This window comes from Syzygium oleosum, unplaced genomic scaffold (genome assembly GCF_021117445.2).
Source record: "Syzygium oleosum isolate NSW1041296 unplaced genomic scaffold, Sole_v2.1 Sole_v2.07, whole genome shotgun sequence".
Classification (NCBI taxonomy): Eukaryota; Viridiplantae; Streptophyta; class Magnoliopsida; order Myrtales; family Myrtaceae; genus Syzygium; species Syzygium oleosum.
Genome location: NW_026607491.1, coordinates 9,885,262 through 9,904,810, shown reverse-complemented (window position 1 = coordinate 9,904,810; position 19,549 = coordinate 9,885,262). Strand labels below are relative to the sequence as shown.

At 41.6% G+C, this 19,549-nt stretch overlaps 1 pseudogene; it reads left to right on the top strand.

Moving 5' to 3' along the window:
* The first annotated feature begins 11,791 nt into the window (after nt 1–11,791).
* On the top strand, nt 11,792–18,742 carry LOC115663075 (fatty alcohol:caffeoyl-CoA acyltransferase-like; annotated as a pseudogene).
* Nucleotides 18,743–19,549: the final 807 nt, after the last annotated feature.

Here is a 19,549-nt window from a genome sequence, read left to right as displayed (position 1 = left end):
CTGAAAGAGGCAAAACCCTAAAAGAATGAACCATCTCATGAGACGGGCATCAGCACCTGTAATCCTATGCATCTATAATTCATATGCAAATTTTATCTCAAATTCTGCATCTAATTCTTATTTATATTTGGTAATATTTTTGTAAACAATATGTGTTCATATATTCTTATGCTTAAATCTCTAATATTATTCTGCATCTCTAACTCTTGTCCATATTCTATGTAATAAGTTTCCAATCGATATGTTTTCATATATGCTTATGCATAGTTCTCATAAAAATGATAATTGCATTACATGGATCATCCGCATTGCACATAGTTCAATGATAATTGATAGTTCTATTGACACCAAAAAATAACCTTCATGGGCCACAACAAACCGATAAAGTCCAAAGGTGTTACCAGATGTTCAACCCCCGAGTTTAAAAGAAGTCTGTGGATAAGGACAACCGCGGTTACTGACGGTTCGGTACACATCAGGATTCAAAAGTCAGCATAGCAAATGATAGACAAACTACCCAAGAATCCATGGAGACTGAAGTTCAACCACCTTGCGAAAACATAGCGCAGTTACTTGGAAACATCCTGAATGTTCCGGGAATAGTTTGAATTTGAATTAGTAAGCGCTATGACTGTTATCTGTCTAGTTTGGCTATAAATAGCCAACAAAGTGTTGTTGTAAGGATCCGAAAATCAATCAATGAAACAACACATCCTCAATTTCGCAAGTTATCTTTTGCATTCACATTGCTTTTATCCTTTATTCGCTTTATCTTTACCCTTTACTCGCCCTCGTTATTTCTTTATTCTTAATTTTTGCTAAGTTAGAACCGAATCATTCCTTTCCGAACCGCTACAAAACCCAGTACGTACAAAAAAGCCAAAGAGCCAACTTCGGTGAAAAGTATTTTGTCGGATACTGTTTTTGGCAAAACAAGTTCATTAGGCCATATTAGTCTTAGAATCAAAAGTTGCTATTTTTATAAAAATAAAAAATAAAAAGTAGCTTTATTCATTCTTTTCTCTCTTTCCCTGTTTTCATCTACGCATTTTCAGCCTGCCCATATATTCCACCAAGAACCCCATTCCCTGCTCTCTTTTTCTACCATTCCCTATCTCTGCTTTTTGGTTTTTCTTTTTCTGTTTTATTTTCTTCTTTGTTCCATGCCCATGTCCTGAACACGATCAGGATGACGATGATGATTGCGATGCCCATGTTGATGCACGAAAGTTTCCTTCAGATAATTAAACTCAAAGCTATAACCAATCACCTTGAAGATAAGAGCATGTTGCCAAGGTAAACATTGTCGGACAAGATAATCCTCAAGAAATGGTATGTAAGGAATGCCATTTGGATGGAGGTAGAAATAAAATATAGAAAGAAAATTAGGGACGGGTCGTACAAGGGGGTGGTTAACAAAAATTCACTATTTCGTCCAAGTTGATGTTCGAACCAAAATATTTCCCGTCCTTCTAAATGTGGGAAAATGCAATAAAGAATGTAAATGCAGGATTATGCAATGTTAGACATTTATGTTTAGGGGTCAAATTATATCATTATCAACAAATTTGATCCCTAATTTTTCATAAGAAGTCTCTTAGGTGAAAATTTAGGTGTCAACAAATAGCAAATTCCACTTTTATTCAGCCTCTTTAATGCGCATGAGACTGCATCATTTGCAAGAATGAAAACATATTCAGATGTTGACTTGTTATCAAATTGTGATAGTTGGATAACTAGCATATGAATATCCTTCTAGTATTACCGACTGTCTTCCATAAGACTAAGTAACCAAGAATTCTACTTATGACCTTCCAATGCACAGTATTAGCATTACTAAAATTTGGACAATTTACAAACAATAAAAGCTAGCATACATCATATTTCCAATTGTACCAGCATATTCTAATTGTGCTTAAGGTTGGCCAGTATTTTCCATCAATTTAATTGACACGTCATATGGTACATTTGACTCTTTAATTCCCAAGTGCCGATATCTTTGAATGATTTTCTCCACATAGTGGCCTCGACTTAAAGCAAAACCCCCACTATGTTAATCACTTTGATACCTAAAATTGTATCAACTTCTCCCAAATCTTTCATTTAAACTGAGAAGATGGATACCAAATTAGTATCATTTATGCCAAGCATTTTTGTACCAACCATCAACATGTCATCTACATATAAGTAGATTATAATTCCATTCTCTCTGGTAAATTTTGAGTAAATGCACTTACCAGCATTGTTATGCTTAAATACATATCATAATATCATCAGGCATTGTTTTGGTGCTTGCTTCAACCATATAATAATTTGTTTACTTAGTTTTTTTGTCTCTACTCATGTTGTCATTCTCAACAAATTGCACATTGTTTGCATCTTATTTCTTATAATTAGCCTCACGATCTCAAGAATCTTCCTCAATTAGAATTTGATTAATCAAATTATCCACAATGAGGTGTGACATCCCGAATTTCGACCCATAGTTGGGATTTATAAAACGTGTAATTCGTCAGTGTGCTTATAGTAAAAATCTCGCCCGGGAACTGATCACTCCCGGTTATTATTTTAAAATTGAGATTTCGCTAGAATCGCACTCGATCGAATTTGGCCGTTATTTAGAGCCCAAACTTTGGTGTCGAATTTCTTGGAGTTTCGGGACGAATTTGATTGGACGGTGTCGATATTATTGTGGCCAGCCTCGATATTACCCGGAATATGTGAAAAGTGGATTTTTGACCGGGTGCAGATTTGGACTAGTAGACCTCCCTCGTAGTGTGTTTTGGGTTATTTCTTTTGGCCCTTTTTCTTATATTATTAATTAGGATTTTCGTGGGCCGTTAGATCGTTTTCGAGTTCGATCGTGGGCCGTTGGATCGCGATGATGATGTTTGACTTTCTCTCTCTCTCTTTCTCTCTCTCTCTCTCCGGTCACCTTTTCCCCATGCGCACGTTTGCCCCCTCCCTTGTCAGACCCATCCACTTCTCTCTCTCTTCCTTTTCTTTCTTTCTTTTTCCTTTTTCTTTTCTTTTCTTCCTCTCTTCTTCCTTTCCTTCGCTGGTCTTCTCTTCCGCCGCAACAACTCGGCCTCCCCGTTGCTGCTCACCGGACCAGCCCGGCCCACGACCCACCACCGTTCGTCGTTCGCCTTGCGCTGCCGCTGACCGAGCCGTGCCGCCGCTTCGTCGCCCCGCGACCGCCGCTGACGGCCCCCGTCCGCTTGTCGCCGGCCCCTGTCCGCGCACCGCACGCGAGTAACAGCTCGCCGCTGCGTCTGCCGCAGACCGGCGTTGCCTAGCCATCCGCCGGCCTGTCCTCTGTCGCCCGACCACCCGAGACGCCTCCGGCCGCCGCCCGACCTCCCCTTTCCCCCTGTTTTCTTTCCGGCGCCTTCCCTGTTTCGAGCTCCCGGCTTCGCCGCCGCCGCGTGCCGCCGTTCCGGCCGCCGCCGCTCCGCCTACGCCACCCGGCCTCTCCCCTCAACCACCTTCGCCGCCCTGCTGCCCCCTTGGCTGCGACCACCGCCCTTCCCCTGATTTTTTTCTTCCTCCCCGACGCCTCCCCTGTTTTTCTCTTCCCCGGCGCCGCCTCGTCCAACCGCCGCGCACCGCCTTTCCGGCCGCCGCCGCTGCTCCGTCCGCCACCACCCAGCCCCCGGCGACCTTGCTCAGCCACTTGCATCCGCCGTGCTCGCCGGAACAGCTCAACCGTCCGCATCATCGCCGTTGGCCGGTCGTGGCCGAGCGGCCCAAGCCGTGGCCGAGCTCGCCCGGGCCACCGCCCGGCACCTCGCCCGTTCAGCCCGGCGCCTTGCCCGTCCCGGCTCGGCCGTGCGCCCCGGGCACGCCGTTCGGCCACCGCGCTCGCGCGCCAGGCACGCCGATCGGCCACCATGCCCGTGTTGGCCGGTCAGCGCGCTCGTTGGCCCGCGCCCGCGCCTAGTCCTGTACTGTTCACCCGGGCCATTTTAGGCCCGAGCCGATTTTCTCCGGGCCAAAACCAAGTAAGTGACTTTCTAAACCCTATTTAGTACTTTGGGTATTTTATGACTTGTCTCGGGTTTAGAACGGTTAGAGCGTGATTTAATTTAATTATATTAAGATATAATTGTGCTAATTGGATTGGATAAAATAAGTGCATGATTTGGGTGATCGTACGTGGCCGACTTGAACGTCGGGTTTGTGGATTGACGTGGCGAAATGTGAATTGGATTGAGATGTGAATATGGATGGTTTAATGCAAATGGCGTGAAATTGATTGAATTGAATGGCGTGTGCATGCCTGTCGATTATAAGCCCGGATTGATCGGAGGGCTACGGACTTGGGACGTGTTGACGGCGGTCTGTGTGAAGGCATGAATGGCCGGTGTGCCAAATGGATGCGGGCTTGAGACGCGTTGACGGTGGCCCGTTAGAGGTGTGTTGGACCGGGACGTATTTACGTCGGTCATTGGAAATTGAGCCCGGATTGATCGGAGGGCTACGGACTTGGGACGTGTTGACGGCGGTCCGTGTGAAAGCATGAATGGCCGGTGTGCCAAGTGGGCCTGAGGCGCAGTGGCGCGGGCAGTGAGAATGGACCTGAGGCGCAGTGGTGCGAGTCGTGAGAAAGATGTTCGGCCACGCATGCAATTTGAGTGTGATTGAAATGTCTGGTTGAGTATGACTGAATTGGCTGGTTGAGTGTGATTGAATTGGCTGGTTGAGCGTGTGATTGAATTGGCTGGTTGAATGTGTGGTCGAATTAGTAAGATGAATTGCGTGCAAGTGTGGTTGGCGTTTGAGCAATTGCAATGTGCTATTTAGTTACTATTACTGCATTACCATGTTATGACTAACGTGCAGTGTTAGCATGGATTCGATGGTGAGGTAAGTATAAGGATGCGATTTTATTTTATATGTTATGGGGTAGATTGCATGTACGACTTGTCTGGGTACGCATTGGCCTATGTGGGGTATAGGGGGTTGCTTATTGAGACTCGTTCTCACGGTTATTATATAACCATTTTCAGATCTGCGACAGTGATGATTGGAGACGCCACCAGGGTATCTCGGGAGTGGAGGACGGGTCAAGTTGCCCCATATTTTTGTGTGCCCCTCTTTTGTATAGTGAAGTAGGATATCCAAACCACTACTCCGTTTTGATGTTGTGTATTTGGAATTATTGTTTTGTGCTATCCCTTCGTCATATTTTATTGTCCGGGTTATTTTATTTCGCTTCCGCTTGCGTAGTTCGTTTGGGTCGGCGACGCGTCCTGAGACGTCGCGTTCAATGATCGACCATCGAGGGGTGATCGCGCGCTCGTAGGGTGCGGGGCGTGACATCCCGGTTGATTTGGTATCAGAGCAAGGTTAGCTCGATCCAAGTTGGTGGAAGCCTGGAGTGATAAGGAGCGATGACTTTGTGGTAGCTAGTTAGGGAGACTTGTGGGCCATGCGTTACCTAGACTGTTTGATTGTGATTGCTAAGTGATTTTTATGCAATATTACGTGAAATGCAGGTGCGTCAGGACTTGAGGTAAGTGCGCGAAACCTGTTGGTTGTGATTGGTTGTCGGTTGTGATTGGCTGCCTGCTTAGTGAATTGTGTTGTGATTCACTACCTAGGGCTTTAGACTGGTATAGTTGGCCTAGGTCTTTAATTCCCGAGGGAAATTATAGCAGGTAAGTGGGTGGTGTGAATCCTGTGAGTAAGAGTAGCCGAGGAAGAGGTCGAGGTCGAGGTTGTGTAGGTCCGCAAGTTGGAGTTGTGGGGGATCCCAGATGGGATGAGATTTTGAGGGCACTCGAGGAAGTTGGAATTTTAATGGGAAGACAGACTGAGGAGCGAAATGCTACTATTGCTATTGATGCTGAGGCCACTGTTGCTGCCGCCAATGGAAATAACGAGAATCGTGGGCATAATGGGAATTATGGGAATCAAGGTCAAGGGCAAGTTAATGCAATCAGATAGATGCGTCAGCTGGTTGGAAAATATTTGAAATTGAAACCTCTAAAGTTCGATGGTAAATGTGACCCTGAGGCTACATTACTTTGGATAGAGGACTTGGAAAGGGGGCTTTTGAGGTAATTGGGTGTACTGATGAGGAGAAAGTGACCCTGGCTATATATCAACTCTAAGGAAATGCAAGGAATTGGTAAGAGGGCCCCCGAAGTAGGATATTTCAGAGGGCATATTTCCAAGCTGGGGTGTCGTTATCGAGGCCTTCAATGGGAAGTACTTTCAGAGAGTGCGTGAGGACAGAAAATGACAGAGTTTCTTTGGCTTCGCTAAAATTGAATGTCAGTCGATCAGTACAAGGTCGAGTTTGTAAGGTTGTCTAAGTACGCACCAAGGATAGTCAATGATTGTGTGGATAGGACAAGGAGGTTCCGGGATGGACTGAAACTGAATCTCCGCAGTCAGTTGATGCTAATGAACTTAAGGGATTGTAATGAGCTGTATGACAAGGCTTAAATGATTGAAAGGGATATGAATGATAGGGTTACCGTATATGGATCGCGGTACGCGCCGGTTAGGGACAATTGGAACTTGGGAAGAAGTCTATGACAGAGAATTGGAGACTTGTCCCTTCGTTAAGGAAGAACTTTGGAAAGCCGAACTACTACTCCAACGCCGTATGTCGGTCTTGTGGAAAGGGGCATAGGAATGACTATTGCCAAGGTAGAAGTGGAGCATGTTGTGGATGTGGACAGTAAGGTCACCAAGTGAGAAATTGTTGAATTGACAGGTTAGGTCACTAATGCAATCGCAGCGACCGCAGTTAGGACATTAAGCGAGAGCTACCCCGCAGATTAATTAGAATCGGCTAAGGACGTAAGGAAAAGTGTACGTTGTGGCTGAGAAGGAAGTGAAGGATGTGCCTTGAAAGTCTAGATGCGTTATGAGATGGTATTGGGTACAATATGAGATGATTTAGAAGTTATTACTTGAATGATCATGTACGACGTATTATCACTTATGGTGAATAGGCGTAATCGATTTATGGATTTCTGATTTAATAATGACATTCTTGGACGAGTTTGGAAGGATGAGTTATGCTTGGAAATTTCGGATTTTGTAAAGAACCGGGGTAATTTAATTTGGGAGACTGTTGGATTGAAATTGGATGCATTAAGCATTGTCTTTGAGGTGTGGAAAGATAACTATCTTGTAATTAACTCGTTGGTTAAGGAGTCAAGGCTAGAGGACATAGCCGAGGTGTGTAATCTTCTCGATGTCTTTCCTCAGGAATTGCCGGGATTGCCACCTGATAGAGAAGTGGAGTTTGTGGTTGAATTAGCCCCAGGGATAAAACCGATCTTGAAAGTGCCATATAGGATGTCATTATCGGAATTGAAGTTATTGAAGGTCCAAACGCAAGAGTTATTGGATAAAGGTGTTATTCGCCTAGTGCGTCTCCATGGGGAGCGCTAGTGTTGTTCGTGAAGAAAAAGGATGGATCATTAAGGTTGTGCATTGACTATAGACAACTGAATAAGGTGACTATTAAGAATAAGTACCCGTTGCCTCGGATTGATGGCCTTTTTATCAGTTGCAAGGGGCGTCGATATTTTTAAAGATCGATTTGAGGACTAGCTATCACCAATAGAGGATTAAGAAGGAGGACGTGCCGAAGTCGGCATTTAGGACGAGGTATGGACACTACGAGTTCACGGTGATACATTTTTGACTGACAAACGCCCCTGCAGTCTTTATGGATTTAATGAATCGGGTGTTCAAGGAATTTCTGGATCAGTTTGTAATTGTGTTTATAGATGTTATCCTGGTATACTCGAAGAGTCCCGCTAAGCATGAGTTACATTTGGAAAAGAGTTCTACGGACTTTAAGGGAACACGCACTCTACGCTAAGTTTAATAAGTGCGAATGTTGGCTTCATTGAGTGGCGTCCTTAGGACATGGGATACCCGGGGAAGGAATTGCAGTGGACCCAATGAAGATTGAGGCCATCATGACTTGGCCAAGACCGACAATGGTAATCGAGATTCGGAGCTTCTTGGGTCTGGCAGGCTATTATAGACGTTTCGTGAAAAGGTTTTTAACGTTAGCGACACCGTGGACGCGTTTGCTAAAGAAGGAAACGGAATTTGAATAGACGGATGAGTGCAAAAGGAGTTTTCAGGAATTAAAACAGAGTTTGGCGACCACGCCGGTGTTGACGGTCCTGTCAGGTCTAGAAGGATATGAAATCTACTGTGACGCGTCGCTAAAGGGACTACGACGCATGATTTAGAATTGGCCGCGATCATTTCGCCCTTAAGATTTGGAGGCATTACTTGTGAGGGGGGAGAAGTTTCAGGTTTATATGGACAAATGGATGCGGGCTTGAGACGTGTTGACGGTGGCCCGTTAGAGGTGTGTTGGACCGGGACATATTTACGTCGGTCATTGGAAATTGAGCCCGGATTGATCGAAGGGCTACGGACTTGGGACGTGTTGACGGCGGTCCGTGTGAAAGCATGAATGGCCGGTGTGCCAAGTGGGCCTGAGGCGCAGTGGCGCGGGCAGTGAGAATGGACCTGAGGCGCAGTGGCGCGAGTCGTGAGAAAGATGTTTGACCACGCATGCGATTTGAGTGTGATTGAAATGTCTGGTTGAGTGTGACTGAATTGGCTGGTTGATTGTGATTGAATTGGCTGGTTGAGCGTGTGATTGAATTGGCTGGTTGAATGTGTGGTCGAATTAGTAAGATGAATTGCGTGCAAGTGTGGTTGGCGTTTGAGCAATTGCGATGTGCTATTTAGTTATTATTACTGCATTACCATGTTATGACTAACGTGCAGTGTTAGCATGGGTTCGATGGTGAGGTAAGTATAAGGATGCGATTTTATTTTATATGTTATGGGGTAGATTGCATGTACGACTTGTCTGGGTACGCATTGGCCTATGTGGGGTATAGGGGGTTGCTTATTGAGATTCGTTCTCACGGTTATTATATAAACATTTTCAGATCTGCGACAGTGATTGATTGGAGACGCCACCAGGGTATCTCGGGAGTGGAGGACGGGTCAAGTTGCCCCATATTTTTGTGTGCCCCTCTTTTGTATAGTGAAGTAGGATATCCAAACCACTACTCCGTTTTGATGTTGTGTATTTGGAATTATTGTTTTGTGCTATCCCTTCGTCATATTTTATTGTCCGGGTTGTTTTATTTCGCTTCCGCTTGCGTAGTTCGTTTGGGTCGGCGACGCGTCCTGGGACGTCGCGTTCAATGATCGACCATCGAGGGGTGATCGCGCGCTCGTAGGGTGCGGGGCGTGACATGAGGTTCTCGGTCGTGTGGGGAAGTTTCTTTGATAATTATTCCAAGTTGAAGGCAATTTTAAAATAATTGTAGCAACTTGAAGAGATTCAAAAACTTCAAGTATAAGGTCTTTGAGTTTGGCGATATATATTTGAAGTTCCTTTACTTGCTTATACATAGAATCTATTAATCATGCTAAATTCAAAATATTTCAAAGGAATAAATATATATGTACCTTGTTTGTCAATATTGTATTTGGTCTCCAAGGCATTCCAAATATCTCTAGGATTGTGTAAGATCGAAAATTTTCGTGTAGAGGGTCTAACAGAGCATTAAGAATTCTTCCTCGGCACCTTCTTTCATCACATATTGCTTCTTTCCAAAATGATGCATCTCTAGATGCAATTGCCTCAGTGGATGGTCTTGGATATTTAAGAACAATTTCTTTTTCTTGTAAACATATTTCGCAATCCTTCTTATCCAGATTATCTCATAATATCATACCACTTTTATTCATAAATTTCAATGTAGTATATCAACATGAAATAATCTATTATGCCACAAGGACAATGACTCAACATATAAACTGAAACAAAAGTTTCATTAATCCTCTGTCAAGATTGCGAGCACTTGATGCAACCACTGTCTCCGTCTCTATGGTCATAATACCTTAAGATTGTTGGGAATTCCTTATTAAGATAGAGTATTAGTCTATAATTCTTTGGTGTTTTGATGCGTGATGACGATTACTATCCTTAAGGTATTATTTGCCCCCTCTATTGTTGCTACCAGGTTTAAAACAAAAATATCATACACCAAAGCTACTAAGAAATCAGTTCAGCAATTACTCAATTTGTCTCTTGGAATTTTACCTTGAATGTGCGGTCAAATTTGTGTGAGAAAACAAAAGAAGGGAGAATGTAGTGAAGAAGAAAGAGTTGTTGTTGTTATGAACAGTTGTGATTAACAATGTATGATTTGGTCCTATTTTCAAACAACCAATCAACACATCTCTCGGGAATAGGTACATACATTATCCCCACTTTTCATGATCAACCACTACTTCTTTTTGTATCAACAATCATTTCTTCTCATATCTAACAATCACCTCTTTTCGTGATAACAAACTATTTCAACAACTATTACCCCCTTGCAAGGAGGTTAGCTAAAGACTCTTGAGGGAGGCTAGTCGTTGATTGCCAAAGAAGTTAGGAGTTCCCTTTGTGGAGGCAACGGAAAATCGTGACATTGAAAATCTGGTTGATGTACGAGCATTCAATTTTGAGGATTTAGGAAAGGTTTTTCACAGACTTCCTACCAAAAATATACTAGAAGTCATGCCCCTTCTAACTAGGGGTGTAAAAAAGAAATGCCTAAACTGAAATCGGAACCGAACCAAACCCAACCCAATCCAACCCAACCAATCCAAACAACAGATTTAGATCTTTCGGATCATATTTCCTTTCGATTCGGTTAGTAAGTAAAACAACGGGCTTATGATGGTTTAGTTCAATTTCTTCTTCTCACGATAAAGCCAAGTTTGTGGATGACGGTAGATAATGACTTGACATACATTGGATGGGCACAGCTGAGGCAATTCGGCACTGGCACCTACCGAGAGTTGATTGTGTGTTTTTGGTTGGGAAAATTGTCTAAAAAGTCCTAAAATTCTTGTAAGGTGGTCAATTTAGTTATAATTGACCGGAAGGATTAAATTGGCAAATTTTCAAAAGGTGTGGGACTAGATTGAAACAATTGAAATGTTTATAACTAAACTGGCTAAATTGGCACAATGAAAATTTTAAGACGAAATTGGCCGTTGTATAATAGGTTTATGATTTTTGGATAATTATCTCGATTTTGGCTTATGGGAAAGACAAGAAGGGCATTGCGATGGTGCTGGGGTTGCTAGTTTCAGCTATGAACACTTTCCAAGAGTTGGTCCAAATGTAAATTTACAAGCCATGAATAGTTTCGATAGAGAGGTTGCTTATCATTTCAATCCTACACAGTACTTGCATGTTCATTATTGGAGATCAAATTAACGAAATACGCTTTCTTTTCTTACTTAATGCTCCAACCCTTTTCTGATGATAAACAGAAAGTTAGTCCCACCCTCTTTGGACTGCAATTGCTTTGCTCTCTTTTGGTAAACTATAGATGTTTTTTTATCCCATGATCAACATTTATATATCAAGGGGGAGGGAACTAAAATGCCAGGCGCACAGGCTATGAATGTATAACCTCGGAGAATAATAGCACGTGAAGGTCAACGTTCATCCAAGCAAAAGTCCTAATTAAAGTCTAAAGTAATCCTAAACCAAAAAACTGGGGCCCGTTAAACGGATGATCAATGTGCGTGCAGACCCCTCCAAACAATTAAACCAATAAAGTACACAATGATGCAACTCTCTCATGTTCAGTGTCAGATCTCAAATTTGAGTGGAGGGGCTAAAGTCAATGTTCACCTAAACAACAAATTGCCAATTCTTAAATTTGTTTGGTTTGGTCAACACTTTTCCAAGCCCTATTTTTTAAGAAAGCTTGTTTACCGAGATCCTACCCAGAATATACTAGAGGTTGCACCAAGATGCAACTATCTCATATTCAATGCCAGAACTCGAGAAGCCACGACTATAAATTCTGGATCAGCAAAGAGAAGCCAATTCCAAGTGTTTCGTCTCTAATATCTTCAGTTCTTACAGGTATGCTGGTTTTCGTCTGAGTTTTAGTCGTGTGTCCGTTGTATTTGGCCAAGCGAAAAAAAAAAAAACATTACTATCACCAAAGCTCATGTATGGCCTATCTTTGTGCTGTGCATGTAGGATTCGTTCGGCATGATGGTTGATGTGTTGCTACATGTGTGATTGACAACGCGTACTGTGAAACCTGCCAACATATTTTAAGCTTTTGAAGTGACTTTTCTATTATGGAACCAGATTAAAGTTTCAATCTCCATGCTCCATTTTGAGATTCATATCGCTTGTGGATATACTCTTACTCATATTTTTCCTGTTCCTTAACTCCTCCTGGTTTTTCTTTCATTTCATTCCAAGGTACGAGTGACGATGAAGTTGCTAAATTCCACTTTGAATTTGTGTACATATATACAAGGTGTATAGCGGTTTTGTTTACATGTGGCCTCTCTCCATGTAACAACTTTGTTTATAGTTCGCAGTGCAATTTTGTTGTTTTCTCAAGAAAGAGAGCAGGATATAAATTTCCAGTCTTCTCCTATGGAGGCATCCGCGAAGAACAGCATCTTAATAATAGAAAGATCCAGCCCAACCGTGGTCCTACCAGAACACAAAACACCGGAGGGTTCCATTTTCTTAAGTAGCCTGGATCAAGTGGTTCACGTGATCGTACCGTACATTTATTCTTTCGACAGGAGCGACGCAAATGTGGTAGACATGATTAAGCAAGCCTTGGCCAGAGTTCTGGTTCATTACTATCCAGTTGCAGGGAGATTAGGTAAAAACTCTCAAGGGAAGTTGGTTGTTGACTGCCAAAAGAAGTTAGGAGTCCCATTTGTAGAGGCAACGGCTGATTGTGACATCGAAAATCTGGGTGATAAGAGACTTCTAGATCCTGATGTTTTAGATAAGCTTGTTTACAGAGATCCAATGGAACATATACTTGAAGTTGCCCCTCTTCTAACAGTCCAGGTGAGGAACAATCTTTTTATTTTGTTTATGCTTGAGAGTGCTTTCCATTTGGTTCTTTCAATTAAACATGATAGTGAATTTGTTTTGGAAGACTTAATTATCAATTGAACTAGCTAATGTTGGGTTCCGGATTCGTCAACTTTGCTTACGATTGAAGAGATGATAATTTTCTACTCGTAAGTAGCTATTTACCTTTTTTTTCATATGACGAGTAACTTTTCATATTAGAAATATTAGATAGTAAGTAGCAAATTTTTATATTGTTAATTAATAACTTTCTATTTATGGTAAATAGGAACTTTCAACTTACTTATGCAATAGGTATCTCCTCCGGTGCATTTAGTAGCTTTCCATCTAGGATTGCAATAATCTGCATAAGGTAACCAGTATTTTCTCCAAGCAATTGATGGATAACTTAATTTTTTTGGCAAAGGAACGATTATCAATATATTTGTACCCATTAATAAGCTATTTTTCTAGTGTGATTAGTAACTTTTCATGCTGAAAAAATACATATAAATTTTAATAGTAAGTTCAGTTATTGCTCCAGTTGATTTGTCGCTCTCTCGATGACAAAATTATTTCGACGTAAGTTCTCTGTGTGTCCAAAAATAATGAAAATTTAGCATCTTCTTCTTTAGGAACTTTCTCAATGCCTTAAACTAAAATGTAACTTTCTCAACGCTATGACAAACAATCAAATCCAATACCAACTTGTAAATATACACGCAGATATACACGCAGATGTTACCTTACCTTAAACATTAGAGACAGTAACTTTTCCTAATTGGTAGTCTAGAAATTTTGGCATGGTCGAGAGCATCTACCCTGAATCCATTTGCACCATTAAATCCGGTGATTCCACTGAATGCAAGACTTCGTATGGACATAAAGTGCATAAATTCAATCCGTGCAGTAACTTTTTCACACTAGGAAATTTGTTCAAAAAATTCTAAATCTATTGCACTTTTGTCAATTCAGTCTTAAACCTAGGCGAGGGCTGGGACCCTCGCCCATTGGCCGACGAGGGTCGCAATGCCCTCACCTGGATCTGGGCGAGAGTCGATGCCCTCGCCTGTGGCCAGCAAGGGTCGGCCGGTGACTTTGTCGGCCTAGGGTTAGGAAAAAAAAGAAAATTTAAAATATAAATTCGAAAAAATATTAAAATATCATTAAAAATTGTTTATGTCAGCATCAGCAGTACCACGTAGGACGAACAGTGTCCACGTTGGCGATTTTGGGTCAAATTTGGCCAGATTGACTTAATTGGTAAATTGTCAAAAGGTTTATGACTCAATTGAAAAAATTAAAAGGTTTATGACTAAATTGGCAAAAGTGCAATAGGTTTAGAATTTTTTGGACAATTTTTCCCATATTTACTTGTTCTGCATTTTATGTTGAGATATTATTTACTTTTGGAGCAAATCACAGGTGACAAAATTCAGATGTGGAGGTTTCATTTTAGGGATCGCACTCAGCCATTACATAGCAGATGGCGTGTCAGCAATGATTTTTATGAACGCGTGGGTGGAATGGCAAGAGGCAAGCCGTTATCCCTCATCCCTTGTCATGATAGAACCATCCTAAAATCAAGGGTGCCTCCTCAAATCACGGGTCCTTACGACGAATTTGTTCGCATAAGTGATGTATCCAACATGACGGCATTACATGAGGAACAACAATTAGGGGTATCAGAACCGAACCGAAAAATCGAACTGAGATACGAACCGAATCGAATCGAATCGAAAATTTTGTGCATTTCGGTTCGGTTCGGATTATCTAAATTGACCGACTTTTTTTTTTCAGTTCGGTTTATTTCAGTTCGGTTCGGATCGAACCGAACTGAAATAAACGCTTCGTTCAGTTCGTTCTTTTACCCTAAGTAAAACTGAAAAGGGTTTTAGGGCTCCTGCGTCTGCTCCGTCTCCTCCGATCTGAAGGCCGCGACGATGACGACGACGACGGAACTGAAGGCCGTCGCTCCAAGAACTGAAGGCGACGATCCTGGTCTCTGCTCGCCCTTCGATCGAGAGCAGAGACTAAAGTTTCGTGGGTCAAAGTTTCAAATCAATTTCTGGACACCCTTCTACGTGTACGGTCTTCTTCTTTCGCTCTCATACTCCATTGTGCTTGCTCTGTGCAATTGGGTGGGTTCTTGTCATTTCGTGCTCAAGCAGATTGGGCTGACAAAGTTGGTCTTGCAAAGTTGTTTTCTGGGTAGAGCAAGGTGTTCCCTCGAAACCCTCTTGCCTTCTGGCGCTTTCTCCTCGCGCGCGCCGGGGTGTTTTTTCGATCATGGTCCGTTTCGGAGCTGTTTTTCACGAATTTGGGCGGTTGTTGTGCAGGAGTGCCTCATCATCTTTTGGGCACCGTGAGCCCGAACGTGGAGTTCACGGCCAAGGCGTTTAGGGACTCTGCTGTTCCTGTGGGTTCGCCTTCCTTAAACCGACGGTGATATGTTGAATTTGATTAACTTTGTTTTGATGAGATTGAAACTTTTGTGTTTTTCCCAAACTTCAGCTCATTGATGAGATCTTGTCTCGGAATAACTTGCCAGTCATAGTTGGGGGTACAAATTACTATATCCAGGTAGAGTATGCGACACTTCTTTTTCATTTAATTTGCTTGAATAGCCTGCGGCTTTTTCTCTGTGTTCGCACTTTGCAGTAGTTACTCTGTGAATTCACTAACGGGGGCTGTAGTGTTAATTCAATCACACCTCATGCTCTAAATTCACGCAAGATTGTAACGATGAGTTTGCTTAACTTCTGTCACTTTAAAGTCCATCCCTTGTCAGAGTCAACTTGTGAATTTTAGTTTCCTGACTAAATGTGAGTGACTCAGCTTCTGGACTATGAGATTATTTAGTTGCCAATGCCTGATAAAGAATAGCTATTTGCTGTCTCTACGTGTCCTGCATAGTTTTTGTACTTATGATGCTCTATTTGATTCTATCATGTGAATCTTCAATGAAGTATCTGTTGCTGGAAAACGTAATTTAGATCATCTTCTTACTCAATTTGGATCTATAGTAATAGGTATGTACTGGGACAAAGTTGTTCCAGTACATATAATGAAACCCCTTATATTCATCAATGCCAGAGACTAAAAACAGGACCATTTTTTGGTGCTGCAATACAAATAATTAATAGTGTTTTCTATCTCTCGTGATGACTAGCCTACTTTGTAAATGTGATATAGCACGCTTTCACCACAATGTTTTGATCTTGGCTGTCTTTGGCTACATATGGCGGTACTATCTCACATCTGTACTAAGAACTCTGGTACTTTAATGGCTACCCCTTCTATTATGCTTTTATTTGGATTAAGTATTTGCTTGTCATACAAAGTTTGTTAACTTGACACAGCCACTTGAATTATAATAATTTCAGGTTTTAATTGTCATAGATTGGTAGATGTCTACTTCAATGAGTCAGATGATGCCAATGTACGGATTCATGCTGTGAAGGTGGTGGCCAACCTTGCTGCTGAAGATGCTTCATCTTGTGAACATGTCGGAGCGTTTGGGACCTTGATTTCTCATTTTTGTGAACATGTCGGAGGGTTTAAACACTGTTACTGTGTAGTTCAACTCCTTCAGCAGTCGAACTGCTTATTCAACTTGTCCAAAGTACTATATATCCTATCCATCTGTGGGTGTGTTTTCTCTCCAGCAATGAATTCACAGACACCCCCATTAAGTTGAATTGAGCTGCAACCAGGTGCCTTGTAAACTCCTCTGCTTGTCATCAACTTTCTGATTCTTCGAACTTCATCTTGCTTTTCGGCAACAGCATATAAGTTAGAAAGTAGAACATATGCTCCACTGTCAACATTTTATACAACAGCCTCAGACCTTCACGTGGCAAACCTGAATGGTTGCATGCAGTGAAGATGGAAATGAATGTGATGTCATCTGGTCGAATGCCACCATTCTCCATCTCTGTAAACAGCTTGAGTGCATTCTCTCCGTCACCATTGACTGCATATCCTGAAATCATAGCATTCCAGCAAATATTATCTTTTTCAGGCATTTTATCAAACAGTTTCTTGGCTATGTCTATATACCCACATTTGGCATACATATCTATGAGACCGGTACACAGTCGAGAACTCAATGTCAACCGCCACAGGTTGACAAACCTGTGAATCCAAATACCAGTATCCAGAGCCCCCCAAGTGAGCGCAAGCAGAGAGTGTGCTAACCAGCACTGACTCATCAGGCTCAACACCATTCAATTGCATCAAGCGAAACATGTACAGTCCTTTATCATAAAATTATCATAAAAATTGTCATAAAATTATCTTTTTTTCATAATCTATGGTTTCTTAAGTATACATAATCTACTGAAGCCATTATCTTTTTCTACAACGTGATGAAATTTCTAGAGCTTTCTTAATTTTTTATCATAAAATTATCATAAATACATATTATTATCAAAAAATTATCATAAAAAAATTATCATGAAATTTTTTTCATAAAAACAGAAAACTGAGCCATGAATAAAAAAGCAAAAAAAAAAAAAAAAGAAGAAACCGAAAAGCAAACCGAACCAAATCGGCTTATCGGTTCGGTTCCAATTCGGTTCGGTTCCTATTTGGTTCGGTTCAGGGAGGCACCCTTAAAGGTTCGGTTCGGTTCGGTTTTTCAAGAAAACCGAACCGAATCGTTTACACCCCTAACAACAATTTGTATATAAATCTTTCCACTTCGACACTGAGAAGCTAGCGACCCTAAAAAGAATGGCAATGAAAGACGAACGGGTAAATTTATATTTTGTGATAATGGATAGGTGGCTATTCATGGACATCTTTGTATAAAATACACATCAACTCAGTTAGTTCCAAAAAAAATTCCAAATACACCCAACACTACATCAAAATAAATTTTCAACTGAACACATTCCTCTGCAACTTTTAAATAATGACCGCAACTAAAACTATACGTTCATGAGATCATTTCTTCCCTAAATATAGTTTTGATTGACCAATGTATATGGAATACCATTACCAAATTAAATCTGAGAAAATCTGACGAGGAACATTAGCATGCACATTCCTTACGGTTTGATTGGTTACAACTGTCATGTTAGGTGTAAATATATGAATCTATTAAGACATTTATATGACTTACATTTATGGCTATCAAGTAAGCCTTACATGAATATTTGGTCACCAAAAACGGAATCTATTCATCTTGAGCAACAGGTAACGAGCAGATGCACCACCTTTGTAGCACTAGCAGCCTTTGTGTGGCGGGCTCGCAGTATGGCCCTCAAGATGAAACTTCACCAACAATCGATGTTTCTTTTTGCGCTTAACTTCAGGTCTAGACTAAGAACGCCATTGCCCGACGGATACTTTGGGAACACCGTGGTCTGGCCCTGCTGTCTCTGCACCATGGGAGAGTTGATCGAGGAGCCAATATCTGCTTCCGCAACAAGAATAAAGAAGGCGATTGAGAGTGCAACTGACAACTACGTACAGTCGAGAATCGACTATTATGACAATAATCGTCTAGAGCGACTCCCTGTAGGCACACTAGTAATAAGTTCATGGACGAGGTTCGAGTATGGCTCCACGGACTTTGGGTGGGGAGAGCTGAGGTTTGGGACCGGTGACCTGCAAAGGCAAAACTGCTTGTTTATGACGGACGGCAGAGAGAAAGGCATTGCGGTGGTGTTGGGTTTGCCACTTTCAGCCATGAATACCTTTGAGAAGCTTGTTTGTGATCTTAAGGATGCTTAGTACACTAATATTGGCATCCCAAACTATTTTACAAAGTTTAACCAAATTGTAAGTGGATCATCGTATTCGACACATAAGTAAAATCCGTCATGTCACTTAATAAATCATTTCTAAGAGTTTGGTCTTAATACCTAAGACAATCAGTTGAAATTCTGAGTATATGTTGTGCCTTCCCATGTTATTTCAGTTATCATTGTCCAAGATCAATTCAATAAAACATGATCTTTCTGCTTGTCGTGAAGCTTCAAAATTACCTTTTCATTTCGTCCTTCGAAAGTCTATATTCACCCCCTTCATGGTGCCGATAGTTGGACGTGGGCTTGGACAATTACTCCTCCTTTTTTTGGAAATGGCAGAAAAAGAATTAATTTAATTCGATGTTGAGCAAGAGAGAGCTTTCGAATAAGCATCATAGAAATTTATCTAACTACTCAATTGACACTAATTATCAAATGCAAGTTCATCGAAGTGGATGAAACGATCTTAATTCTTATGCCATATTTGAGCTACTCGATGCAGTATGCTCGATGCGGTATAGCCTATCGCACAGACGCCAAAAAGATGTGCGTTCGTGCTCTATATATATCTCGCCGTGGTACCGGCGCAACCTATTGGACGGATGGTAGGGTACATCGAGTCCTACATACATAAGACAGATGACTGAAATTATCATCATATTTCTAAATATTTACTATAAGGAAGAGGAGGGTCTTAATTAAGCCCTTGTTAACATGTGGCCCTGTAATTAAAGATTTTGTGAAGGTAATGGGCATTCTAACATTAGGGGGCAAGGTTCTCTTTTCAGTATTTCCAACTAATCTTTCTTCTCAACTTCTTTTTTCTTTTTTTCCATTTAGTGTTTCATAAATGTGGTAATTTTGTAATTAT